Genomic DNA, 20372 nt, shown 5'->3' with positions numbered 1-20372 from the left:
TCACCCCACCTCACCTTTCCCGTTAAGCAGCCATAGTGTGTTTTCTAAACGTGTGCCTCTGTTCTGTTTTGTAATTCAGTTCAAGGGTCGCGGTTTTCACATTCCCTCTATAAGTGATATCTTATGATAAGTGTCTTTTTCTGTGTGACTTATTTCACTTAGAATCGTCGTACCTAAATCCACTCATCATGCTGCTACTAGCCTTATGACGTTGATTTCATGGCTGAGTGATATTCCATTGTACATAAGGACCACAACTTCTTTATCCATTTTTCTCTTTCCTGGGATATTTAAGGTGTAACGAAGTGGAGGTTCTTGTCAACAGAGCAGCCCTAAACTTTGGGGTGCCTGTGTCTTGCTGATTTTTAGTTTTCCCAATTTATACGCCCATGAGTGGAAGTGCCCTATGCTCTCTAAGCTGAGTTTTTTCGATGTTTCAGGACACACCGTACACTTCTCCAGAGTGGCTGTTGGCAATTTACATCCCTCCCATCTGCGTAGCAAGGCTCCCGTTTCTCCATGGCCTGTCCTGCATTTCTGGTTTTGACACTTTATTCAGCATGGCCCTTTTGACCGATGGGAAGCGAGACTTCTTTGTAGCGCTGATTTGCCTTTCCAGGTTGCTTGGTTGGCCAAAAAGGGCGTACGCGTTTTTTCCTGAATATATTCAGGAAAAAACGCATACGCCCTTTTTGGCCAAGGGCATCATGGTCGAGGTTTTGCCGCTTTTCCTGTGCTTTAAAGGCGATTCGAATCTACCTCCTGAAATCTGTTTCCTGCAATTCTGCCTTGCTTTCAAATCCTCTTCGTTGCCTTCCCTCAATATATTTGTGGACGAGAGTTATCATTTATAACTCTGCAGGTTTGTGAATTGCAGTGCCCCTGAGCTCCATTTTTCAACTCGCTTTCTTGGGAGGTGGCCGCAAAAGCGCAGGATTGCTTCAGGCTCTATTGTGGTCCCGAGGGGCAGGCTGAGCCTGTGGTTAATTCTTCTTCCTGATGGGAAAATAGAGTGACCTGTGCCTGTCCCAACACCTAGAGCTAGTCTCTCATTGGTTCCCCCTCTTCCCGTTCATCCTCAGGACAAATTGCAAACTGTACGGAACAGGAGGTTAAAGGTGCTGATTCTCCAAGGAGGGAGATTGCTAGTAAAGCGGCTGGAATGGAGAACCCGAGCACAAGGAGATGAGAAATGAGGTGCGTTTTAGAAACCTTTCCTGATCACACGGTGCACCATCTTCTTGGTTTCTCATGCATGTTTTCGAAGTGGGAAGATGCCCTTGAACCTGGAGATTTGGGACCCATGGGATGGGAACCACGCAGTATTACTTTAAAGGGTCTACGTTTGCTCACCCAACCTCACGAAACCTCTCAGCCCCAAGAGTGTCCACCCTTATGTCTCAATCAGCTGTGGGTCTATATATGGTCAATCCAGGTGGCATCACAGCCCCTGAACGAATTTAGTAAGAATTTCTCTCTCTTTCACTGTCTTTGTTTCATGGGTTTTTAAAAGTGATTGATTTTTATAAAGGGGTTTAGCTGCTTTTCACTGCTGTTTATGCCGCTTTACACCCACATGACTTACTTACAGAGAGATATTAATTCATATGTTTTAAGATACTTACTAGTCAGATATATTCTTGGGCGGTGAATAGGGGGTGTTGAGTCCATTTCACTGAGCAAGGAGTAGGTCGTGTCTATTACATATTGGGTTTATGGAACGGTATCTGAGCTAATTTGAAACCCTTGTTTTATGCATCACCCCACCTCACCTTTCCCGTTAAGCAGCCATAGTGTGTTTTCTAAACGTGACTCTGTTCTGTTTTGTAATTCAGTTCAAGGGTAGCGGTTTTTACATTCCCTCTATAAGTGATATCTTATGATAAGTGTCTTTTTCTGTGTGACTTATTTCACTTAGAATCGTCATACCTAAATCCACTCATCATGCTGCTACTAGCCTTATGCAGTTGATTTCATGGCTGAGTGATATTCCGTTGTACATAAGGACCACAACTTCTTTATCCATTTTTCTCTTTCCTGGGATATTTAAGGTGTAACGAAGTGGAGGTTCTTGTCAACAGATCAGCCCTAAACTTTGGGGTGCCTGTGTCTTGCTGATTTTTAGTTTTCCCAATTTATACGCCCATGAGGGGAAGTGCCCTATGTTGTCTAAGCTGAGTTTTTTCGATGTTTCAGGACACACCGTACACTTCTCCAGCGTGGCCGTTGGCATTTTACATCCCGCCCATCAGTGTAGCAAGGCTCCCGTTTCTCCATGGCCTGTCCTGCATTTCTGGTTTTGACACTTTATACAGCATGGCCCTTTTGAGCGATGGGAAGCGAGACTTCTTTGTAGCGCTGATTTGCCTTTCCAGGTTGCTTGGTTGGCCAAAAAGGGCGTATGCGTTTTTTCCTGAATATATTCAGGAAAAACGCATACGCCCTTTTTGGCCAAGGGCATCATTGTCGAGGTTTTATCGCTTTTCCCGTGCTTTAAAGGCGATTCGAATCTACCTCCTGAAATCTGTTTCCTGCAATTCTGCCTTGCTTTCAAATCCTCTTCGTTGCCTTCCCTCAATATATTTGTGGACGAGAGTTATCATTTATAACTCTGCAGGTTTATGAATTGCAGTGCCCCTGAGCTCCATTTTTCAACTCGCTTTCTTGGGAGCTGGCCGCAAAAGCGCAGGATTTCTTCAGGCCCTATTCTGGTCCCGAGCGGCAGGATGAGTCTGTGGTTAATTTTTCTTCCTGATGGGAAAATAGAGTGACCTGTGCCTGTCCCAACACCTAGAGCTAGTCTCTCATTGGTTCCCCCTCTTCCCGTTCATCCTCAGGACAAATTGCAACCTGTACGGAACAGGAGGTTAAAGGTGCTGATTCTCCAAGAAGGGAGATTGCTAGTAAAGCGGCTGGAATGGCGAACCCGAGCCCAAGGAGATGAGAAATGAGGTGCGTTTTAGAAACCTTTCCCGATCACACGGTGCACCATCTTCTGGGTTTCTCATGCATGTTTTCGAAGTGGGAAGATGCCCTTGAACCTGGAGATTTGGGACCCATGGGATGGGACCCACGCAGTATTACTTTAAAGGGTCTGCGTTTGCTCACCCAACCTCACCAAACCTCTCAGCCCCAAGAGTGTCCACCCTTATGTCTCAATCAGCTGTGGGTCTAGATATGGTCAATCCAGGTGGCGTCACAGCCCCTGAGCGAATTTATTAAGAATTTCTCTCTCTTTCTCTGTCTTTGTTTCACGGGTTTTTAAAAGTGATTGATTTTTATAAAGGGGTTTAGCTGCTTTTCACTGCTGTGTTTATGCCGATTTACACCCACTTGACTCACTTACAGAGAGATATCAATACATAGCTTTTAAGATTCTTACTAGTCAGATATATTCTTGGGCGGTGAATAGGGGGTGTTGAGTCCAGTTCACAGAGCAAGGAGTAGGTCGTGTCTATTACATATTGGGTTTATGGAACGGTATCTGAGCTAATTTGAAACCCCTGTTTTATGCATCACCCCACCTCACCTTTCCCGTTAAGCAGCCATAGTGTGTTTTCTAAACGTGTGCCTCTGTTCTGTTTTGTAATTCAGTTCAAGGGTCGCGGTTTTCACATTCCCTCTATAAGTGATATCTTATGATAAGTGTCTTTTTCTGTGTGACTTATTTCACTTAGAATCGTCGTACCTAAATCCACTCATCATGCTGCTTCTAGCCTTATGACGTTGATTTCATGGCTGAGTGATATTCCATTGTACATAAGGACCACAACTTCTTTATCCATTTTTCTCTTTCCTGGGATATTTAAGGTGTAACGAAGTGGAGGTTCTTGTCAACAGAGCAGCCCTAAACTTTGGGGTGCCTGTGTCTTGCTGATTTTTAGTTTTCCCAATTTATACGCCCATGAGTGGAAGTGCCCTATGCTCTCTAAGCTGAGTTTTTTCGATGTTTCAGGACACACCGTACACTTCTCCAGAGTGGCTGTTGGCAATTTACATCCCGCCCATCAGCGTAGCAAGGCTCCCGTTTCTCCATGGCCTGTCCTGCATTTCTGGTTTTGACACTTTATTCAGCATAGCCCTTTTGACCGATGGGAAGCGAGACTTCTTTGTAGCGCTGATTTGCCTTTCCAGGTTGCTTGGTTGGCCAAAAAGGGCGTATGCCTTTTTTCCTGAATATATTCAGGAAAAAAGGCATACGCCCTTTTTGGCCAAGGGCATCATGGTCGAGGTTTTGCCCCTTTTCCTGTGCTTTAAAGGCGATTCGAATCTACCTCCTGAAATCTGTTTCCTGCAATTCTGCCTTGCTTTCAAATCCTCTTCGTTGCCTGCCGTCAATATATTTGTGGACGAGAGTTATCATTTATAACTCTGCAGGTTTGTGAATTGCAGAGCCCCTGAGCTCCATTTTTCAAATCCCTTTCTTGGGAGCTGGCCGCAAAAGTGCAGGATTGCTTCAGGCCCTATACTGGTCACGGGCGGCAGGCCGAGCCTGTGGTTAATTCTTCTTCCTGATGGGAAAATAGAGTGACCTGTGCCTGTCCCAACACCTAGAGCTAGTCTCTCATTGGTTCCCCCTCTTCCCGTTCATCCTCAGGACAAATTGCAACCTGTACGGAACAGGAGGTTAAAGGTGCTGATTCTCCAAGGAGGGAGATTGCTATTAAAGCGGCTGGAATGGAGAACCCGAGCACAAGGAGATGAGAAATGAGGTGCGTTTTAGAAACCTTTCCCGATCACACGGTGTACCATCTTCTGGGTTTCTAATGCATGATTTCGATGAAGGAAGATGCCCTTGAACCTGGAGATTTGGGACCCATGGGATGGGTACCACGCAGTATTACTTTAAAGGGTCTGCGTTTGCTCACCCAACCTCACCAAACCTCTCAGCCCCAAGAGTGTCCACCCTTATGTCTCAATCAGCTGTGGGTCTAGATATGTCAATCCAGGAGGCATCACAGCCCCTGAACGAATTTAGTAAGAATTTCTCTCTCTTTCACTGTCTTTGTTTCACAGGTTTTTAAAAGTGATTGATTTTTATAAAGGGGTTTAGCTGCTTTTCACTGCTGTTTATGCCGCTTTACACCCACTTGACTTACTTACAGAGAGATATCAATACATATGTTTTAAGATTCTTACTAGTCAGATATATTCTTGGGCGGTGAATAGGGGGTGTTGAGTCCAGTTCACTGAGCAAGGAGTAGGTCGTGTCTATTACATATTGGGTTTATGGAACGGTATCTGAGCTAATTTGAAACCCTTGTTTTATGCATCACCCCACCTCACCTTTCCCGTTAAGCAGCCATAGTGTGTTTTCTAAACGTGACTCTGTTCTGTTTTGTAATTCAGTTTAAGGGTAGCGGTTTTTACATTCCCTCTATAAGTGATATCTTATGATAAGTGTCTTTTTCTGTGTGACTTATTTCACTTAGAATCGTCGTACCTAAATCCACTCATCATGCTGCTACTAGCCTTATGCAGTTGATTTCGTGGCTGAGTGATATTCCGTTGTACATAAGGACCACAACTTCTTTATCCATTTTTCTCTTTCCTGGGATATTTAAGGTGTAACGAAGTGGAGGTTCTTGTCAACAGATCAGCCCTAAACTTTGGGGTGCCTGTGTCTTGCTGATTTTTAGTTTTCCCAATTTATACGCCCATGAGGGGAAGTGCCCTATGTTGTCTAAGCTGAATTTTTTCGATGTTTCAGGACACACCGTACATTTCTCCAGACTGGCCGTTGGCATTTTACATCCCGCCCATCAGCGTAGCAAGGCTCCCGTTTCTCCATGGCCTGTCCTGCATTTCTGGTTTTGACACTTTATTCAGCATAGCCCTTTTGACCGATGGGAAGCGAGACTTCTTTGTAGCGCTGATTTGCCTTTCCAGGTTGATTGGTTGGCCAAAAAGGGCGTATGCGTATTTTCCTGAATATATTCAGGAAAAACGCATACGCCCTTTTTGGCCAAGGGCATCATTGTCGAGGTTTTGCCGCTTTTCCCGTGCTTTAAAGGCGATTCGAATCTACCTCCTGAAATCTGTTTCCTGCAATTCTGCCTTGCTTTCAAATCCTCTTCGTTGCCTTCCCTCAATATGTTTGTGGACGAGAGTTATCATTTATAACTCTGCAGGTTTATGAATTGCAGTGCCCCTGAGCTCCATTTTTCAACTCGCTTTCTTGGGATCTGGCCGCAAAAGCGCAGGATTTCTTCAGGCCCTATTCTGGTCCCGAGCGGCAGGCTGAGTCTGTGGTTAATTTTTCTTCCTGATGGGAAAATAGAGTGACCTGTGCCTGTCCCAACACCTAGAGCTAGTCTCTCATTGGTTCCCCCTCTTCCCGTTCATCCTCAGGACAAATTGCAACCTGTACGGAACAGGAGGTTAAAGGTGCTGATTCTCCAAGAAGGGAGATTGCTAGTAAAGCGGCTGGAATGGCGAACCCGAGCCCAAGGAGATGAGAAATGAGGTGCGTTTTAGAAACCTTTCCCTATCACACGGTGCACCATCTTCTTGGTTTCTCATGCATGTTTTCGAAGTGGGAAGATGCCCTTGAACCTGGAGATTTGGGACCCATGGGATGTGACCCACGCAGTATTACTTTAAAGTGTCTGCGTTTGCTCACCCAACCTCACCAAACCTCTCAGCCCCAAGAGTGTCCACGCTTATGTCTCAATCAGCTGTGGGTCTAGATATGGTCAATCCAGGTGGCGTCACAGCCCCTGAGCGAATTTATTAAGAATTTCTCTCTCTTTCTCTGTCTTTGTTTCACGGGTTTTTAAAAGTGATTGATTTTTATAAAGGGGTTTAGCTGCTTTTCACTGCTGTGTTTATGCCGATTTACACCCACTTGACTCACTTACAGAGAGATATCAATACATAGCTTTTAAGATTCTTACTAGTCAGATATATTCTTGGGCGGTGAATAGGGGGTGTTGAGTCCAGTTCACTGAGCAAGGAGTAGGTCGTGTCTATTACATATTGGGTTTATGGAACGGTATCTGAGCTAATTTGAAACCCTTGTTTTATGCATCACCCCACCTCACCTTTCCCGTTAAGCAGCCATAGTGTGTTTTCTAAACGTGACTCTGTTCTGTTTTGTAATTCAGTTCAAGGGTCGCGGTTTTCACATTCCCTCTATAAGTGATATCTTATGATAAGTGTCTTTTTCTGTGTGACTTATTTCACTTAGAATCGTCGTACCTAAATCCACTCATCATGCTGCTACTAGCCTTATGCAGTTGATTTCATGGCTGAGTGATATTCCGTTGTACATAAGGACCACAACTTCTTTATCCATTTTTCTCTTTCCTGGGATATTTAAGGTGTAACGAAGTGGAGGTTCTTGTCAACAGATCAGCCCTAAACTTTGGGGTGCCTGTGTCTTGCTGATTTTTAGTTTTCCCAATTTATACGCCCATGAGGGGAAGTGCCCTATGTTGTCTAAGCTGAGTTTTTTCGATGTTTCAGGACACACCGTACACTTCTCCAGAGTGGCCGTTGGCATTTTACATCCCGCCCATCAGCGTAGCAAGGCTCCCGTTTCTCCATGGCCTGTCCTGCATTTCTGGTTTTGACACTTTATTCAGCATGGCCCTTTTGACCGATGGGAAGCGAGACTTCTTTGTAGCGCTGATTTGCCTTTCCAGGTTGCTTGGTTGGCCAAAAAGGGCGTATGCGTTTTTTCCTGAATATATTCAGGAAAAACGCATACGCCCTTTTTGGCCAAGGGCATCATTGTCGAGGTTTTGCCGCTTTTCCCGTGCTTTAAAGGCGATTCGAATCTACCTCCTGAAATCTGTTTCCTGCAATTCTGCCTTGCTTTCAAATCCTCTTCGTTGCCTTCCCTCAATATATTTGTGGACGAGAGTTATCATTTATAACTCTGCAGGTTTGTGAATTGCAGTGCCCCTGAGCTCCATTTTTCAACTCGCTTTCTTGGGAGCTGGCCGCAAAAGCGCAGGATTGCTTCAGGCTCTATTCTGGTCCCGAGCGGCAGGCTGAGCCTGTGGTTAATTCTTCTTCCTGATGGGAAAATAGAGTGACCTGTGCCTGTCCCAACACCTAGAGCTAGTCTCTCATTGGTTCCCCCTCTTCCCGTTCATCCTCAGGAGAAATTGCAACCTGTACGGAACAGGAGGTTAAAGGTGCTGATTCTCCAAGGAGGGAGATTGCTAGTAAAGCGGCTGGAATGGAGAACCCGAGCACAAGGAGATGAGAAATGAGGTGCGTTTTAAAAACCTTTCCCGATCACACGGTGCACCATCTTCTGGGTTTCTCATGCATGTTTTCGAAGTGGGAAGATGCCCTTGAACCTGGAGATTTCGGACCCATGGGATGGGAACCACGCAGTATTACTTTAAAGGGTCTGCGTTTGCTCACCCAACCTCACCAAACCTCTCAGCCCCAAGAGTGTCCACGCTTATGTCTCAATCAGCTGTGGGTCTATATATGGTCAATCCAGGTGGCATCACAGCCCCTGAACGAATTTAGTAAGAATTTCTCTCTCTTCCACTGTCTTTGTTTCACGGGTTTTTAAAAGTAATTGGTTTTTATAAAGGGGTTTAGCTGCTTTTCACTGCTGTGTTTATGCCGCTTTACACCCACTTGACTCACTTACAGAGAGATATCAATACATAGGTTTTAAGATTCTTACTAGTCAGATATATTCTTGGGCGGTGAATAGGGGGTGTTGAGTCCAGTTCACTGAGCAAGGAGTAGGTCGTGTCTATTACATATTGGGTTTATGGAACGGTATCTGAGCTAATTTGAAACCCTTGTTTTATGCATCACCCCACCTCACCTTTCCCGTTAAGCAGCCATAGTGTGTTTTCTAAACGTGTGCCTCTGTTCTGTTTTGTAATTCAGTTCAAGGTCGCAGTTTTCACATTCCCTCTATAAGTGATATCTTATGATAAGTGTCTTTTTCTGTGTGACTTATTTCACTTAGAATCGTCGTACCTAAATCCACTCATCATGCTGCTACTAGCCTTATGACGTTCATTTCATGGCTGAGTGATATTCCATTGTACATAAGGACCACAACTTCTTTATCCATTTTTCTCTTTCCTGGGATATTTAAGGTGTAACGAAGTGGAGGTTCTTGTCAACAGAGCAGCCCTAAACTTTGGGGTGCCTGTGTCTTGCTGATTTTTAGTTTTTGCAATTTATACGCCCATGAGTGGAAGTGCCCTATGCTCTCTAAGCTGAGTTTTTTCGATGTTTCAGGAGATACCGTACACTTCTCCAGAGTGGCTGTTGGCAATTTACATCCCGCCCTTCAGCGTAGCAAGGCTCCCGTTTCTCCATGGTCTGTCCTGCATTTCTGGTTTTGATACTTTATTCAGCATGGCCCTTTTGACCGATGGGAAGCGAGACTTCTTTGTAGCGCTGATTTGCCTTTCCAGGTTGCTTGGTTGGCCATAAAGGGCGTATGCGTTTTTTTCCTGAATATATTCAGGAAAAAACGCATACGCCCTTTTTGGCCAAGGGCATCATGGTCGAGGTTTTGCCCCTTTTCCTGTGCTTTAAAGGCGTTTCGTATCTACCTCCTGAAATCTGTTTCCTGCAATTCTGCCTTGCTTTCAAATCCTCTTCGTTGCCTTCCCTCAATATATTTGTTGACGAGAGTTATCATTTATAACTATGCAGGTTTGTGAATTGCAGAGCCCCTGAGCTCCATTTTTCAAATCCCTTTCTTGGGAGCCGGCCGCAAAAGCGCAGGATTGCTTCAGGCCCTATACTGGTCACGGGCGGCAGGCTGAGCCTGTGGTTAATTCTTCTTCCTGATGGGAAAATAGAGTGACCTGTGCCTGTCCCAACACCTAGAGCTAGTCTCTCATTGGTTCCCCCTCTTCCCGTTCATCCTCAGGACAAATTGCAACCTGTACGGAACAGGAGGTTAAAGGTGCTGATCCTCCAAGGAGGGAGATTGCTAGTAAAGCGGCTGGAATGGAGAACCCGAACACAAGGAGATGAGAAATGAGGTGCGTTTTAGAAACCTTTCCCGATCACACGGTGTACCATCTTCTGGGTTTCTAATGCATGATTTCGATGAAGGAAGATGCCCTTGAACCTGGAAATTTGGGACCCATGGGATGGGTACCACGCAGTATTACTTTAAAGGGTCTGCGTTTGCTCACCCAACCTCACCAAACCTCTCAGCCCCAAGAGTGTCCACCCTTATGTCTCAATCAGCTGTGGGTCTAGATATGTCAATCCAGGAGGCATCACAGCCCCTGAACGAATTTAGTAAGAATTTCTCTCTCTTTCACTGTCTTTGTTTCACGGGTTTTTAAAAGTGATTGATTTTTATAAAGGGGTTTAGCTGCTTTTCACTGCTGTTTATGCCGCTTTACACCCACTTGACTTACTTACAGAGAGATATCAATACATATGTTTTAAGATTCTTACTAGTCAGATATATTCTTGGGCGGTGAATAGGGGGTGTTGAGTCCAGTTCACTGAGCAAGGAGTAGGTCGTGTCTATTACATATTGGGTTTATGGAACGGTATCTGAGCTAATTTGAAACCCTTGTTTTATGCATCACCCCACCTCACCTTTCCCGTTAAGCAGCCATAGTGTGTTTTCTAAACGTGTGACTCTGTTCTGTTTTGTAATTCAGTTCAAGGGTAGCGGTTTTTACATTCCGTCTATAAGTGATATCTTATGATAAGTGTCTTTTTCTGTGTGACTTATTTCACTTAGAATCGTCGTACCTAAATCCACTCATCATGCTGCTACTAGCCTTATGCAGTTGATTTCATGGCTGAGTGATATTCCGTTGTACATAAGGACCACAACTTCTTTATCCATTTTTCTCTTTCCTGGGATATTTAAGGTGTAACAAAGTGGAGGTTCTTGTCAACAGATCAGCCCTAAACTTTGGGGTGCCTGGGTCTTGCTGATTTGTAGTTTTCCCAATTTATACGCCCATGAGGGGAAGTGCCCTATGTTGTCTAAGCTGAGTTTTTTCGATGTTTCAGGACACACCGTACACTTCTCCAGAGTGGCCGTTGGCATTTTACATCCCACCCATCAGCGTAGCAAGGCTCCCGTTTCTCCATGGCCTGTCCTGCATTTCTGGTTTTGACACTTTATACAGCATGGCCCTTTTGACCGATGGGAAGCGAGACTTCTTTGTAGCGCTGATTTGCCTTTCCAGGTTGCTTGGTTGGCCAAAAAGGGCGTATGCGTTTTTTCCTGAATATATTCAGGAAAAACGCATACGCCCTTTTTGCCCAAGGGCATCATTGTCGAGGTTTTGCCGCTTTTCCCGTGCTTTAAAGGCGATTCGAATCTACCTCCTGAAATCTGTTTCCTGCAATTCTGCCTTACTTTCAAATCCTCTTCGTTGCCTTCCCTCAATATATTTGTGGACGAGAGTTATCATTTATAACTCTGCAGGTTTATGAATTGCAGTGCCCCTGAGCTCCATTTTTGAACTCGCTTTCTTGGGAGCTGGCCGCAAAAGCGTAGGATTTCTTCAGTCCCTATTCTGGTCCCAAGCGGCAGGATGAGTCTGTGGTTAATTTTTCTTCCTGATGGGAAAATAGAGTGACCTGTGCCTGTCCCAACACCTAGAGCTAGTCTCTCATTGGTTCCCCCTCTTCCCGTTCATCCTCAGGACAAATTGCAACCTGTACGGAACAGGAGGTTAAAGGTGCTGATTCTCCAAGAAGGGAGATTGCTAGTAAAGCGGCTGGAATGGCGAACCCGAGCCCAAGGAGATGAGAAATGAGGTGCGTTTTAGAAACCTTTCCCGATCACACGGTGCACCATCTTCTGGGTTTCTCATGCATGTTTTCGAAGTGGGAAGATGCCCTTGAACCTGGAGATTTGGGACCCATGGGATGGGACCCACGCAGTATTACTTTAAAGGGTCTGCGTTTGCTCACCCAACCTTACCAAACCTCTCAGCCCCAAGAGTGTCCACCCTTATGTCTCAATCAGCTGTGGGTCTAGATATGGTCAATCCAGGTGGCGTCACAGCCCCTGAGCGAATTTATTAAGAATTTCTCTCTCTTTCTCTGTCTTTGTTTCACGGGTTTTTAAAAGTGATTGATTTTTATAAAGGGGTTTAGCTGCTTTTCACTGCTGTGTTTATGCCGATTTACACCCACTTGACTCACTTACAGAGAGATATCAATACATAGCTTTTAAGATTCTTACTAGTCAGATATATTCTTGGGCGGTGAATAGGGGGTGTTGAGTCCATTTCACTGAGCAAGGAGTAGGTCGTGTCTATTACATATTGGGTTTATGGAACGGTATCTGAGCTAATTTGAAACCCTTGTTTTATGCATCACCCCACCTCACCTTTCCCGTTAAGCAGCCATAGTGTGTTTTCTAAACGTGACTCTGTTCTGTTTTGTAATTCAGTTCAAGGGTAGCGGTTTTTACATTCCCTCTATAAGTGATATCTTATGATAAGTGTCTTTTTCTGTGTGACTTATTTCACTTAGAATCGTCATACCTAAATCCACTCATCATGCTGCTACTAGCCTTATGCAGTTGATTTCATGGCTGAGTGATATTCCGTTGTACATAAGGACCACAACTTCTTTATCCATTTTTCTCTTTCCTGGGATATTTAAGGTGTAACGAAGTGGAGGTTCTTGTCAACAGATCAGCCCTAAACTTTGGGGTGCCTGTGTCTTGCTGATTTTTAGTTTTCCCAATTTATACGCCCATGAGTGGAAGTGCCCTATGCTCTCTAAGCTGAGTTTTTTCGATGTTTCAGGAGATACCGTACACTTCTCCAGAGTGGCTGTTGGCAATTTACATCCCGCCCTTCAGCGTAGCAAGGCTCCCGTTTCTCCATGGTCTGTCCTGCATTTCTGGTTTTGATACTTTATTCAGCATGGCCCTTTTGACCGATGGGAAGCGAGACTTCTTTGTAGCGCTGATTTGCCTTTCCAGGTTGCTTGGTTGGCCAAAAAGGGCGTATGCGTTTTTTTCCTGAATATATTCAGGAAAAAACGCATACGCCCTTTTTGGCCAAGGGCATCATGGTCGAGGTTTTGCCGCTTTTCCTGTGCTTTAAAGGCGATTCGAATCTACCTCCTGAAATCTGTTTCCTGCAATTCTGCCTTGCTTTCAAATCCTCTTCGTTGCCTTCCCTCAATATATTTGTGGACGAGAGTTATCATTTATAACTCTGCAGGTTTGTGAATTGCAGTGCCCCTGAGCTCCATTTTTCAACTCGCTTTCTTGGGAGCTGGCCGCAAAAGCGCAGGATTGCTTCAGGCTCTATTCTGGTCCCGAGCGGCAGGCTGAGCCTGTGGTTAATGCTTCTTCCTGATGGGAAAATAGAGTGACCTGTGCCTGTCCCAACACCTAGAGCTAGTCTCTCATTGGTTCCCCCTCTTCCCGTTCATCCTCAGGAGAAATTGCAACCTGTACGGAACAGGAGGTTAAAGGTGCTGATTCTCCAAGGAGGGAGATTGCTAGTAAAGCGGCTGGAATGGAGAACCCGAGCACAAGGAGATGAGAAATGAGGTGCGTTTTAAAAACCTTTCCCGATCACACGGTGCACCATCTTCTGGGTTTCTCATGCATGTTTTCGAAGTGGGAAGATGCCCTTGAACCTGGAGATTTCGGACCCATGGGATGGGAACCACGCAGTATTACTTTAAAGGGTCTGCGTTTGCTCACCCAACCTCACCAAACCTCTCAGCCCCAAGAGTGTCCACGCTTATGTCTCAATCAGCTGTGGGTCTATATATGGTCAATCCAGGTGGCATCACAGCCCCTGAACGAATTTAGTAAGAATTTCTCTCTCTTCCACTGTCTTTGTTTCACGGGTTTTTAAAAGTAATTGGTTTTTATAAAGGGGTTTAGCTGCTTTTCACTGCTGTGTTTATGCCGCTTTACACCCACTTGACTCACTTACAGAGAGATATCAATACATAGGTTTTAAGATTCTTACTAGTCAGATATATTCTTGGGCGGTGAATAGGGGGTGTTGAGTCCAGTTCACTGAGCAAGGAGTAGGTCGTGTCTATTACATATTGGGTTTATGGAACGGTATCTGAGCTAATTTGAAACCCTTGTTTTATGCATCACCCCACCTCACCTTTCCCGTTAAGCAGCCATAGTGTGTTTTCTAAACGTGTGCCTCTGTTCTGTTTTGTAATTCAGTTCAAGGTCGCAGTTTTCACATTCCCTCTATAAGTGATATCTTATGATAAGTGTCTTTTTCTGTGTGACTTATTTCACTTAGAATCGTCGTACCTAAATCCACTCATCATGCTGCTACTAGCCTTATGACGTTCATTTCATGGCTGAGTGATATTCCATTGTACATAAGGACCACAACTTCTTTATCCATTTTTCTCTTTCCTGGGATATTTAAGGTGTAACGAAGTGGAGGTTCTTGTCAACAGAGCAGCCCTAAACTTTGGGGTGCCTGTGTCTTGCTGATTTTTAGTTTTTGCAATTTATACGCCCATGAGTGGAAGTGCCCTATGCTCTCTAAGCTGAGTTTTTTCGATGTTTCAGGAGATACCGTACACTTCTCCAGAGTGGCTGTTGGCAATTTACATCCCGCCCTTCAGCGTAGCAAGGCTCCCGTTTCTCCATGGTCTGTCCTGCATTTCTGGTTTTGATACTTTATTCAGCATGGCCCTTTTGACCGATGGGAAGCGAGACTTCTTTGTAGCGCTGATTTGCCTTTCCAGGTTGCTTGGTTGGCCATAAAGGGCGTATGCGTTTTTTTCCTGAATATATTCAGGAAAAAACGCATACGCCCTTTTTGGCCAAGGGCATCATGGTCGAGGTTTTGCCCCTTTTCCTGTGCTTTAAAGGCGTTTCGTATCTACCTCCTGAAATCTGTTTCCTGCAATTCTGCCTTGCTTTCAAATCCTCTTCGTTGCCTTCCCTCAATATATTTGTTGACGAGAGTTATCATTTATAACTATGCAGGTTTGTGAATTGCAGAGCCCCTGAGCTCCATTTTTCAAATCCCTTTCTTGGGAGCCGGCCGCAAAAGCGCAGGATTGCTTCAGGCCCTATACTGGTCACGGGCGGCAGGCTGAGCCTGTGGTTAATTCTTCTTCCTGATGGGAAAATAGAGTGACCTGTGCCTGTCCCAACACCTAGAGCTAGTCTCTCATTGGTTCCCCCTCTTCCCGTTCATCCTCAGGACAAATTGCAACCTGTACGGAACAGGAGGTTAAAGGTGCTGATCCTCCAAGGAGGGAGATTGCTAGTAAAGCGGCTGGAATGGAGAACCCGAACACAAGGAGATGAGAAATGAGGTGCGTTTTAGAAACCTTTCCCGATCACACGGTGTACCATCTTCTGGGTTTCTAATGCATGATTTCGATGAAGGAAGATGCCCTTGAACCTGGAAATTTGGGACCCATGGGATGGGTACCACGCAGTATTACTTTAAAGGGTCTGCGTTTGCTCACCCAACCTCACCAAACCTCTCAGCCCCAAGAGTGTCCACCCTTATGTCTCAATCAGCTGTGGGTCTAGATATGTCAATCCAGGAGGCATCACAGCCCCTGAACGAATTTAGTAAGAATTTCTCTCTCTTTCACTGTCTTTGTTTCACGGGTTTTTAAAAGTGATTGATTTTTATAAAGGGGTTTAGCTGCTTTTCACTGCTGTTTATGCCGCTTTACACCCACTTGACTTACTTACAGAGAGATATCAATACATATGTTTTAAGATTCTTACTAGTCAGATATATTCTTGGGCGGTGAATAGGGGGTGTTGAGTCCAGTTCACTGAGCAAGGAGTAGGTCGTGTCTATTACATATTGGGTTTATGGAACGGTATCTGAGCTAATTTGAAACCCTTGTTTTATGCATCACCCCACCTCACCTTTCCCGTTAAGCAGCCATAGTGTGTTTTCTAAACGTGTGACTCTGTTCTGTTTTGTAATTCAGTTCAAGGGTAGCGGTTTTTACATTCCGTCTATAAGTGATATCTTATGATAAGTGTCTTTTTCTGTGTGACTTATTTCACTTAGAATCGTCGTACCTAAATCCACTCATCATGCTGCTACTAGCCTTATGCAGTTGATTTCATGGCTGAGTGATATTCCGTTGTACATAAGGACCACAACTTCTTTATCCATTTTTCTCTTTCCTGGGATATTTAAGGTGTAACAAAGTGGAGGTTCTTGTCAACAGATCAGCCCTAAACTTTGGGGTGCCTGGGTCTTGCTGATTTGTAGTTTTCCCAATTTATACGCCCATGAGGGGAAGTGCCCTATGTTGTCTAAGCTGAGTTTTTTCGATGTTTCAGGACACACCGTACACTTCTCCAGAGTGGCCGTTGGCATTTTACATCCCACCCATCAGCGTAGCAAGGCTCCCGTTTCTCCATGGCCTGTCCTGCATTTCTGGTTTTGACACTTTATACAGCATGGCCCTTTTGACCGATGGGAAGCGAGACTTCTTTGTAGCGCTGATTTGCCTTTCCAGGTTGCTTGGTTGGCCAAAAAGGGCGTATGCGTTTTTTCCTGAATATATTCAGGAAAAACGCATACGCCCTTTTTGCCCAAGGGCATCATTGTCGAGGTTTTGCCGCTTTTCCCGTGCTTTAAAGGCGATTCGAATCTACCTCCTGAAATCTGTTTCCTGCAATTCTGCCTTACTTTCAAATCCTCTTCGTTGCCTTCCCTCAATATATTTGTGGACGAGAGTTATCATTTATAACTCTGCAGGTTTATGAATTGCAGTGCCCCTGAGCTCCATTTTTGAACTCGCTTTCTTGGGAGCTGGCCGCAAAAGCGTAGGATTTCTTCAGTCCCTATTCTGGTCCCAAGCGGCAGGATGAGTCTGTGGTTAATTTTTCTTCCTGATGGGAAAATAGAGTGACCTGTGCCTGTCCCAACACCTAGAGCTAGTCTCTCATTGGTTCCCCCTCTTCCCGTTCATCCTCAGGACAAATTGCAACCTGTACGGAACAGGAGGTTAAAGGTGCTGATTCTCCAAGAAGGGAGATTGCTAGTAAAGCGGCTGGAATGGCGAACCCGAGCCCAAGGAGATGAGAAATGAGGTGCGTTTTAGAAACCTTTCCCGATCACACGGTGCACCATCTTCTGGGTTTCTCATGCATGTTTTCGAAGTGGGAAGATGCCCTTGAACCTGGAGATTTGGGACCCATGGGATGGGACCCACGCAGTATTACTTTAAAGGGTCTGCGTTTGCTCACCCAACCTTACCAAACCTCTCAGCCCCAAGAGTGTCCACCCTTATGTCTCAATCAGCTGTGGGTCTAGATATGGTCAATCCAGGTGGCGTCACAGCCCCTGAGCGAATTTATTAAGAATTTCTCTCTCTTTCTCTGTCTTTGTTTCACGGGTTTTTAAAAGTGATTGATTTTTATAAAGGGGTTTAGCTGCTTTTCACTGCTGTGTTTATGCCGATTTACACCCACTTGACTCACTTACAGAGAGATATCAATACATAGCTTTTAAGATTCTTACTAGTCAGATATATTCTTGGGCGGTGAATAGGGGGTGTTGAGTCCATTTCACTGAGCAAGGAGTAGGTCGTGTCTATTACATATTGGGTTTATGGAACGGTATCTGAGCTAATTTGAAACCCTTGTTTTATGCATCACCCCACCTCACCTTTCCCGTTAAGCAGCCATAGTGTGTTTTCTAAACGTGACTCTGTTCTGTTTTGTAATTCAGTTCAAGGGTAGCGGTTTTTACATTCCCTCTATAAGTGATATCTTATGATAAGTGTCTTTTTCTGTGTGACTTATTTCACTTAGAATCGTCATACCTAAATCCACTCATCATGCTGCTACTAGCCTTATGCAGTTGATTTCATGGCTGAGTGATATTCCGTTGTACATAAGGACCACAACTTCTTTATCCATTTTTCTCTTTCCTGGGATATTTAAGGTGTAACGAAGTGGAGGTTCTTGTCAACAGATCAGCCCTAAACTTTGGGGTGCCTGTGTCTTGCTGATTTTTAGTTTTCCCAATTTATACGCCCATGAGTGGAAGTGCCCTATGCTCTCTAAGCTGAGTTTTTTCGATGTTTCAGGAGATACCGTACACTTCTCCAGAGTGGCTGTTGGCAATTTACATCCCGCCCTTCAGCGTAGCAAGGCTCCCGTTTCTCCATGGTCTGTCCTGCATTTCTGGTTTTGATACTTTATTCAGCATGGCCCTTTTGACCGATGGGAAGCGAGACTTCTTTGTAGCGCTGATTTGCCTTTCCAGGTTGCTTGGTTGGCCAAAAAGGGCGTATGCGTTTTTTTCCTGAATATATTCAGGAAAAAACGCATACGCCCTTTTTGGCCAAGGGCATCATGGTCGAGGTTTTGCCGCTTTTCCTGTGCTTTAAAGGCGATTCGAATCTACCTCCTGAAATCTGTTTCCTGCAATTCTGCCTTGCTTTCAAATCCTCTTCGTTGCCTTCCCTCAATATATTTGTGGACGAGAGTTATCATTTATAACTCTGCAGGTTTGTGAATTGCAGTGCCCCTGAGCTCCATTTTTCAACTCGCTTTCTTGGGAGCTGGCCGCAAAAGCGCAGGATTGCTTCAGGCTCTATTCTGGTCCCGAGCGGCAGGCTGAGCCTGTGGTTAATGCTTCTTCCTGATGGGAAAATAGAGTGACCTGTGCCTGTCCCAACACCTAGAGCTAGTCTCTCATTGGTTCCCCCTCTTCCCGTTCATCCTCAGGAGAAATTGCAACCTGTACGGAACAGGAGGTTAAAGGTGCTGATTCTCCAAGGAGGGAGATTGCTAGTAAAGCGGCTGGAATGGAGAACCCGAGCACAAGGAGATGAGAAATGAGGTGCGTTTTAAAAACCTTTCCCGATCACACGGTGCACCATCTTCTGGGTTTCTCATGCATGTTTTCGAAGTGGGAAGATGCCCTTGAACCTGGAGATTTCGGACCCATGGGATGGGAACCACGCAGTATTACTTTAAAGGGTCTGCGTTTGCTCACCCAACCTCACCAAACCTCTCAGCCCCAAGAGTGTCCACGCTTATGTCTCAATCAGCTGTGGGTCTATATATGGTCAATCCAGGTGGCATCACAGCCCCTGAACGAATTTAGTAAGAATTTCTCTCTCTTCCACTGTCTTTGTTTCACGGGTTTTTAAAAGTAATTGGTTTTTATAAAGGGGTTTAGCTGCTTTTCACTGCTGTGTTTATGCCGCTTTACACCCACTTGACTCACTTACAGAGAGATATCAATACATAGGTTTTAAGATTCTTACTAGTCAGATATATTCTTGGGCGGTGAATAGGGGGTGTTGAGTCCAGTTCACTGAGCAAGGAGTAGGTCGTGTCTATTACATATTGGGTTTATGGAACGGTATCTGAGCTAATTTGAAACCCTTGTTTTATGCATCACCCCACCTCACCTTTCCCGTTAAGCAGCCATAGTGTGTTTTCTAAACGTGTGCCTCTGTTCTGTTTTGTAATTCAGTTCAAGGTCGCAGTTTTCACATTCCCTCTATAAGTGATATCTTATGATAAGTGTCTTTTTCTGTGTGACTTATTTCACTTAGAATCGTCGTACCTAAATCCACTCATCATGCTGCTACTAGCCTTATGACGTTGATTTCATGGCTGAGTGATATTCCATTGTACATAAGGACCACAACTTCTTTATCCATTTTTCTCTTTCCTGGGATATTTAAGGTGTAACGAAGTGGAGGTTCTTGTCAACAGAGCAGCCCTAAACTTTGGGGTGCCTGTGTCTTGCTGATTTTTAGTTTTCCCAATTTATACGCCCATGAGTGGAAGTGCCCTATGCTCTCTAAGCTGAGTTTTTTCGATGTTTCAGGACACACCGTACACTTCTCCAGAGTGGCTGTTGGCAATTTACATCCCGCCCTTCAGCGTAGCAAGGCTCCCGTTTCTCCATGGTCTGTCCTGCATTTCTGGTTTTGATACTTTATTCAGCATGGCCCTTTTGACCGATGGGAAGCGAGACTTCTTTGTAGCGCTGATTTGCCTTTCCAGGTTGCTTGGTTGGCCATAAAGGGCGTATGCGTTTTTTTCCTGAATATATTCAGGAAAAAACGCATACGCCCTTTTTGGCCAAGGGCATCATGGTCGAGGTTTTGCCCCTTTTCCTGTGCTTTAAAGGCGTTTCGTATCTACCTCCTGAAATCTGTTTCCTGCAATTCTGCCTTGCTTTCAAATCCTCTTCGTTGCCTTCCCTCAATATATTTGTTGACGAGAGTTATCATTTATAACTATGCAGGTTTGTGAATTGCAGAGCCCCTGAGCTCCATTTTTCAAATCCCTTTCTTGGGAGCCGGCCGCAAAAGCGCAGGATTGCTTCAGGCCCTATACTGGTCACGGGCGGCAGGCTGAGCCTGTGGTTAATTCTTCTTCCTGATGGGAAAATAGAGTGACCTGTGCCTGTCCCAACACC

The sequence above is a fragment of the Balaenoptera borealis genome (genome assembly GCF_965194805.1).
Source record: "Balaenoptera borealis genome assembly, chromosome: 7".
Classification (NCBI taxonomy): domain Eukaryota; kingdom Metazoa; phylum Chordata; class Mammalia; order Artiodactyla; family Balaenopteridae; genus Balaenoptera; species Balaenoptera borealis.
Note: the sequence above shows the minus strand (reverse complement) of the source record.